Source organism: Malania oleifera, chromosome 7, assembly GCF_029873635.1.
Source record: "Malania oleifera isolate guangnan ecotype guangnan chromosome 7, ASM2987363v1, whole genome shotgun sequence".
Lineage (NCBI taxonomy): Eukaryota > Viridiplantae > Streptophyta > Magnoliopsida > Santalales > Ximeniaceae > Malania > Malania oleifera.
In genome coordinates, this window is record NC_080423.1 from 11,983,987 (window position 1) to 11,992,868 (window position 8,882).

The 8,882-nt window shown below is 33.2% G+C and overlaps 1 non-coding gene across 1 annotated transcript; it reads right to left on the minus strand.

The window, feature by feature from the left end:
• Positions 1 to 2,610: 2,610 nt before the first annotated feature.
• LOC131161110 (small nucleolar RNA R71) lies at positions 2,611 to 2,715 on the minus strand. The gene has a single exon (XR_009138269.1). It is a non-coding gene; the product is annotated as a small nucleolar RNA R71 (small nucleolar RNA).
• Positions 2,716 to 8,882: the final 6,167 nt, after the last annotated feature.

The window sequence follows — 8,882 nt, forward strand, 5'->3', positions numbered from 1 at the left end:
ATTTATTTATTGCACGTGTATGTTATATTGTGAATGCCGCACATGATTTAATTTTCACACGTTATATTTATCTGCACATTTGAAATTGTATAGACAGACCTTAGGTTGCGAATATACTGCTATTAGATTAGCTAAACCAAGGAATACATTTTAAAATTCCAATTCACCCCCCCTCTTGGGAATACACCAAAGCTAACAATATGTATCTGAGCCTCAAGGCATTGACTTAAATGTTTTTGCTAAAGATTGGGATAGCTCAAATTGGTGTATCCCCATTCAGAGAGGGACAATCACCTTCCAGTCCTCCATTATTTTGTGGTATTGTTTATACCGCTTGGAAAATTAGAATGAGTATATTTATAAAATCAATGGATTGGAGGGCCTGATAGGTGATTGTAAAAGAAATTTGTATGCCTGTAAACGAAAATGATACTACTGTGATGCATGCAAATTTACATGCCATGGATTTATTATACTGTACTTTAAAGACTGATATTTTTCATGAGATCAATGCTTGTGCTAGCGCTAAGGAAATCTAGGAATAGCTCGAAAAGAAATATGGAGAGACCCAGAAGAAGGAAGAGACCACCACTCCTGAAGTATCAAGTTCTGATGTTTCGGATGTGGTAAATGATAAGGTGATTACATTAACAGAAAAGGAGGTATATGGTTCTCACTCTAACTCAATTGATGATTCTTATGTCAAATGCTATGTTGTATCTAATGCTAAATCATCTGTTGAATATTGTGATAGTTCTATTATTGATGCACTTGATGATTCTCTTGTTGAATACTAGAATATATCATGCAATGAATCATCTGATTGCCCTAGTGATAATTGTGCTATTAGATTATGCAATAATCAATGTGATGCATGTTGTGATGACTCTTGTGCCAAATCCTGTGATATATTGTATGATAAGTCATATATTTGTTCTGACGATAATATTATGTGCATTGATTCATATGAATGTTATAGGGATAAATTTTGTGATGAATCATGTATTGAATGTTACAATGAAAGCATGCCCTCATATACAACACTAGAAAATGAATCATTTAAAATGCATAAGATTCTAGTTGGGATGTCTAAGAAGAAAATCTTTTTGAAAAATGAGAGTAAAAGGCTGGCAAAGCAATTAGAAAAATTAAAAGAGTATCATGCCATCCTTGAAAAGAAAAAGGTTAAGAAGATCTTGCAAATCATCTGCTTAGAGAACGTGATAAATGATTATTCTAGCATAACACTCAAAATTAAAAATGAAAAGAATAATCACAATGAATCCTTAACAATTAAAAGAAATAAATTTTTTAGAAAGGGTTCATGGTTAGTTCATCAAGCCCATAATCATGCCACATCAAGTAAAAATGGAAGAGGCTTGGATAAGAGGATGATTCGAGTAATCATGAAGGCAAACACTGCAAGAATTAAGGAAAAATGGATTGAAATTGAAATTATCTTCTAGTTAATCTTTCCTTAGTTTCTAGGTTTAGGGGTTGTGATGACTGTAAGCTTAGGAAGTGATTCAGGGTTAAAATATATAAACCTAGTATCTGCATCCACTTCCAATTGGACATGGCATCTTTGCTAGGTAATCAATTTCAAATGCTTAACCCATGCTTAAATATAATACTTTAAGTTGGGCCATTGTTGTCCATTGCACAAGATTGAGTGTTAGGGATCCATATTATATCATATATCACTATACCCTAAACTCACTTTTGAATATAAAAAGCCTAAATCAAAATCAAGTCTTCACTCTAGGCTTAAAGCACTATTGATCATAAATGACTAATTTATATTGAGTGCTTCTTATAGCTATAACTAAATTAGAGGCATCCACTAGGGGATCGATCCCTTTGAGTTTAAATTGTAAATCCTTTAATTTTGGTTTAATCCCTCCATAGGAAATTAATACCAACCATGATCATATCAGGTATAGATTCATCATTTCCTTGGTTTGTATCCTTGTTCCTAATTGTGATAATATCTAAAGGATAATTTCCAATCATGAAAGAGCATTTTTCATAACATTCACATATCCTATATACTCTTTGCCCAAGCCTGGACATGATTACCATCACAGTAACATTTTGAAAAATGTCCTGTCTACCCCAAATACTTTTCTGTATCCATTAGTGATTTATATTTTCAAAGAGTATTTATTTATCTTCCCTTTACAAGCTCTTAAATCATTAAGTCATATCCTTTAGAGCTTTATATACTTAGAGATGAGTTGAATGTCTAATATGATTGCCTAGGGACTACTTTGTACCTAATGCATACACATCGCAATCCTGCATCCAGTTCCCGGATATTCAGGCGGCCCAATTTGAGATTAAGACTTCAATCATCTTGATGCTGCCCAACTTTCATGGGAATTCTACTTAAAATCCTTATCAGCATCTGGATGAGTTCTTGGAAATCTGTTCCACCATCCACATCCCTAATTTTAGTGATGATGCTCCCCGTGTTAGGCTTTTCCCATTCTCTCTAAAGGAAAAAGCCAAATATTGGCTGACGTCATTAGTACCAAACTCGGTGACCAACTGGGATACCATACAACATGAATTTCTTAAAAAGTACTTCCCAATCGAGAAGACTAATCAAATTTAGAGAGCCATCACATGTTTCTCACAAATGGAAGGGGAACTCTTTTTTGAGACGTGGGAGCGCTTTAGGAACCTACTTCGTAAATATCCACATCACCAAGTCCCACAGTGGCAATTAGTCCAAACTTTCAACGAAGGGTTGGCTGAGATAGATAGGTCTATGGTTGATGCGTCGTGTGGAGGTACTTTCCTCACTAAGCATAAGAATGAGGCTTGGATTCCCTTTGAAAATCTGGCAGAAAATTCTCAACAGCACATGACTGCCACTCGTAGACTACCTAATCCATTAAATTCCAAACCAAAAGCAGTTTATGAGTTGGCCACTAGCCAAGACCTAGCCCCAACCTTACTCCCATATCTGAAAAGTTAGATCAATGTCTATCTTTAGGACCACAGACGACAGTGTGTGCAGAAATTGTGCAACGTGCTCCATGAATTACGGTTATCCCAAGAGGGGGGTGAATTGGGCATTTAAAAAATATTTAAGTTTATTTTACCACTTAATCCCTGTTTCAATATTTAATAAAATAATTGCAGGGACTTGAAATTAATTCAAATTATTATCTCATTAAATTCAATTATACGCATTTAATTATCAAGTGCATGTAATATTAATCAGCATACTAGCTTATATGAAATGCAAGCAGAAATTAGAAAGTCATGGGAAAAGAGAAAGCAAATACGATTTTACGAGATTCAGCCAACCCGACCTACGTCCTCACCTTGAGCAACCTACTCAAGGATTCCACTAAATCATTGCTCCTTTTACTAGGGCAGAGCTTCCCTTACAATCCGCTGCTTACAATAAACACAACTTCCTCCTACTCCACTGCTTACAAGAGGCACAGCTTCCTTCACACCTGGTTCATAACCCGAACCGTGATTATAATATAGAATTACAATTCTACAAAACTCAATATTGCTTATAACCAAACTAGTGTGTACAATAGAAATCCTAACACAAATTCATATGATAAAACTTGGAGCTTAGTATGTATGTAACGATGATATCGTTATATGAATTATATGCTTCACAAATCAATCCTTTAAATCGATATCTCCCAAAAATGATTTTATAAATAAATGTTTTGGAGAAACGTATGGTTCGATTTCAGAATACTTTATGCAAGATTAGAAAATAAGATCCTTTCAAAAAAAATCTTGAATATTGCACAAATCTATGTTCTTGCTATCAATAATCTATAAAGTTGAATCTTTGAATAAATATACGACTTTGAATATTGCAAAGATTTAAACACTATGTTTCAAAAATAATATCCCTCAAGAATATGTATTTAGAACTTCTTAGTATTTGCAATCAAATAATTCTTACACTAATCAAATAGAAAATCTTTGAAAAAAGATATATCTAAAAACTTTCTTCAAGATTTTAGTTTTAAACAAAAATTTTCTCAAGTAGTGATCTTTCACAAAATGTATATATAATTAATAACTCAAGATCAATATCTCAAATATGAATATTCAAGAATAAGTTTGTGAGATAAAAAAAGTCTATGAGAATAAGCAAATAATTAGTTTGATCACCAAATATCAATATCTAAGTTGTTTGCACAATATTTGCTGGAACTCCTTTTAAAAACCAACATAACCCAAGCTTAGATATGTAGTAAATGCTTTGAAATCACAAGCAAGAGCTTAGCAATGTGTTCAGCGATTTCCAGAGTTGTGTATTCGTTCAAGGCTCCCAATCATATGCAAAAAGTGAGGTACTAGGGTTTTGAGGTTGTTTATATAAGTAATCTCGGCCTTAGGATAAGTCTTGACCATTGGATCAATTTGATCAAGTGAATAACCTGAGTGTTTTCTCACTAAAGTTTATATTTTTAAAGTTCCCACAGGTTCATAAGACTGACCATTCTGGTTTAGACGTTTGATGTTCCTTAAAGCACTGAAAAATATAGTATGGACACAGGGTCAAACGACTGAACGGTGGGTTTAGTCTTCTAAAGTCTCAACTTAGATGAATCAACTGAAAGTTTAGATGTCTGAAGTGTTCTGCCTATTCTGTGCTTCAGTAAATAAATCTTCAGATGACTAAACTAATTCTTCAGTCTTCTGAGGAAATTCTTCAGACGTCTGAAGGAAAACTTCAATTGTTTGAGGTTGTATCTTCAAACTTTTGAGGGTACTCCTCAGTCGTTTGGGCAAACCAACTTTAGAATTTTTAGTTTAGTTATCAAAATCGTTTAAGCTCTCTTACTTTAATCTATTATAAAACATTTTTCAGGGTTCAAAATAAGTTCTCTAAGTCCATGTTTAACCCTAGAATGTTTTAATGCGATGCATGTGTAGGGTATATTTTGAGCTTCTAGCTATATCATATAAAATATGCACATACATCAATTCTAAATATCCATTCTCATGACATTCTTGAACTTGACACTTGCATCATCATTCTTCTACTCTTTTAGTTCCACAAATTGTGTCATGTTATATATATGTGCTTTAATCCTCGTGGCTTTCGTGGCTTTCATGGCTTTATCACCTTCCGTGCATGCTAAGTAATGTTCTTGCTCACACTCTTAATGCACAGATCAAATACCAAGTGATTTGTCATTATCAAAACAGGATTGGACTCATAGAGTCAACAATTTCCCCCATCCTGATGATGACAAATACATGATGAAAAATATAAAATGGGTTGCGCCTAACAAGGCTCCCCCTCAAATAATGCACAATAAAAAATGGAGCAATATGAAATATGCTCATGTACTTATGTACTTTTCTCCCCTTGCATTAAAAAAAACTTTTGTAAGCTATTTTTCTAACTTTTCTAACTATTTTTGCTATAATCTTATATTCTTCTCCCCCTTTTGACATTAACAAAAAGGTATATAACAAAAATGTTCTGGCATAATTATATCTCATCTTTTAAGAAAATATGTAACCTTTATATTTCAAAATTGTATTGTGAAATATGTCTCCCTATGTTATTCAATGTACTTCTCCCCCTTGCTAATGCAAAGTTGTGTTGTTGAATTAAATTTCAATGTGAACATACACTGTGTGTCAATTTACATAGACATGGATAAGCAAAGCAGTCATTAAAGTTCAAAATTTTATGTGAGGATCAACATGTGTCATTTAACATGCAATCATCATGCTATGAGTTTAATACCAAATCTGAACAAATGAGCCAAATTTGAAATTTCTAATCAATTGTGAATATTAATTGATGTTGCTCCCCCTGAATTATGTAATCTAATATAATTTTAGGCAACTTATCGACTATGCATCAAACCTAATTCATGTCTAATTTTGATAAACCTATCCTCCACAAGTGGTTTCATGAATATGTCTGCCCATTGTTCATCTGTGTATGCAATTTCAAGTGTCACATCTCCTTTTTGCACATGATCACGAAGAAAATGATGTCTAATTTCTATGTGTTTAGTTCGTGAATGTGATATAGGGTTCTTTGAGATGTTTATTGCACTGATATTGTCACACCTTATAGGAACTGTATCATAGCTTAATCCAAAATCCATAAGTTGTTGCTTCATGTATAGCGTTTGAGTACAACAACTTCTAGCCACTACGTATTCAGCCTCGGCTGTGGACAGAGCAACTTAATTTTGCTTCTTTGAAAACCAAGAGACTAACGAATGTCCTAGGAAATGACATGTGCTGCTAGTACTTTTTCTATTTACTTTACTTCCAGCAAAATCAACCTCTAAATAGCTAACAATCTTAAAGGATGTATACTTAGGATACCATAATCCAAGTTCCACGGTTCCTATCAGATATCTAAGTATTTGTTTGATAGTTAATAAATGTGACTCTTTAGATGCAGTCTGAAATCTTGTGCACAAACATACACTAAATATTATATCAGGCCTGTTGGCAGTTAGATATAGTAAGCTACCAATCATCCCACGATAGTGCTTGACATCTACTGGTAAACCTTGTTTGTCTTTGTCTAATTTCAAAGAAGAGTTCAGATGTGTTCCTAGAATTTTTCCATCTTCCATATTAAACCTTTTGAGTAAGTCTCCAATGTACTTCGATTGATTTATAAAAATTCCATATTTTTCTTGTTTAATTTGAAGTCCTAGGAAGAAATTTGGTTCACCCATCATGCTCATCTCAAATTCATTTTACATAGTACTTGCAAACTCATTACACAATTCTTCTTTTGTTGCTCCAAAAATGATGTCATCTACGTATACTTGAACTAGGAGCATATTATCATTCTTAGATTTTATGAGTAGTGTTGTATCAATCTTTCATCTGATAAATCCATTATCTAGTAGAAAACCGCTTAGCCTTTCATAGCAAGCTCTAGGAGCTTGCTTTAAACTGTACAAGGCTTTAGTTAGTCTACAAACATGTTTTGGATACTTATGGTTTTCAAAACTTGGGGGTTGTTCTACATATACATCTTCACTTATGTAACCATTTAAAAATGCTCTTTTGACATCCATTTGATATAGTTTGAAATCCTTAAAAGCAACATAAGCTAACAACATGCAAATGACTTCCATTCTAGCTACAAGTACAAAGGTTTCCTCAAATTCTATTCCTTCTTCCTGGTTATATCCCTAAGCTACTAGTCTTGCCTTTTTTCTAACAACTATATCATGTTCATCTTTCTTATTCTTATATATCCATTTTGTTCCAATAACTGTCTTATCCTCAGGCCTTGGAACTAATGTCTATACTTTATTTCTCTCAAACCGGTTTAACTCTTCTTGCATGGACATCACCCATGATTCGTCCTCAATTGCTTCACTCACATTCTTAGGTTCTTCTTGAGATAGAAATACACAATGACTTATCATATTTCTAAGTGAAGATCGTGTGGCTACTCCATGGGATGGTTCACCTATTATTTGATCGATGGGATGATTCTTTATGTACTTCCATTCTTTAGGTAGTTCATTAACTTCATTTTTAAATTGATTATTTTCAGCAGATGGTTCCTTAATTTCATTTCTCTTATCCGAATCATTTTCAGTAGATAGTTTTTCAAAATCTTTATTTATCTCAATTTCATCTTCATTCGTCTTTTGAGTAAATGGATTGGATTCGTCAAATACAATGTGAATGGATTCTACAACTATTAATGTTCATTTATTATATACCTTGTAGGCTTTACTATCTAAGGCATATCCTAGAAAAATACCTTCATCTGATTTCACATCAAACTTTCCTAAGTGTTCATTGTCTCTAAGTACAAAACATTTACAATGAAAGACATGAAAATATGAGATGTTTGGTCTATGGCCATTCCATAATTCATATAGATTCTTATTTAGAGATGGTCTAATCAAAATTTTATTTCGAACATAGCAAGTCGTATTCACTGCCTTAGCTTAGAAGTACTTAGGTAACTTATGTTCATTAAGCATAGTTCTGGCCATTTCTTGTATAGAATTATTCATTCTTTCAACTACGCCATTCTATTGAGGTGTTCTAGAAGCTGAAAAGTTATGAGATATTCCTAATAAATCACAACATTCTTCCATATCTTGATTTTTAAATTTTTTACCCCTATCACTCTGGATATTTTTGATTGTATATCCTTTTGCATTTTGAATTTTCTTACATAATTTAATGAATTGTTCACACGCTTCATCTTTGTGACTTACAATTAGCACCCATGTATATCTAGAATAATCATCAACTATAACAAATGCGTATGATTTTCCTCCTAAACTCTGAATTGGGTTTGGACCAAATAAATCTAAGTATAACATTTGAAGTGGTCTAGTAGTAGAGATTACTTTCTTCTTCTTATTCCCTGTTAACATGCATCACAGATTTTGTCCTTCATGAATTTTGTCTTAGGCAATCCCTTAACTAAGGCTTCCTTAACTAGTTTAGATATTAAGTCCATGTTTGCATGTCCTAGCCTCCTATACCAAATCCAACTAATCTCATTCATAGTAGAAAAACAAGCTACGTGTTGAGAAGAAAGATTGTCAAAGCTAGTGGTATATACATTTTCATGACGCTCAGTAGTGAATAGAATTTTGTTATAAGTTTTATGTTCAACAATGCACTTGTCATGTTCAAAAGATACTTTATAACCTTTATCGCACATTTGGCTTATACTTAATAAGTTATGTTTTAAACCATCAACTAGTAAAACATCATCTATAATAAGTAATGAATCGTTACCAACTTTACCTACACCTAGGATCCTTCCTTTTGCATTGTTCCCAAAAGTGACAAATCCTCCATCCTTTAGTGTGATGGATGCGAATTTAGCTTTATCCCCAGTCATATGATGTGAACATCCGCTG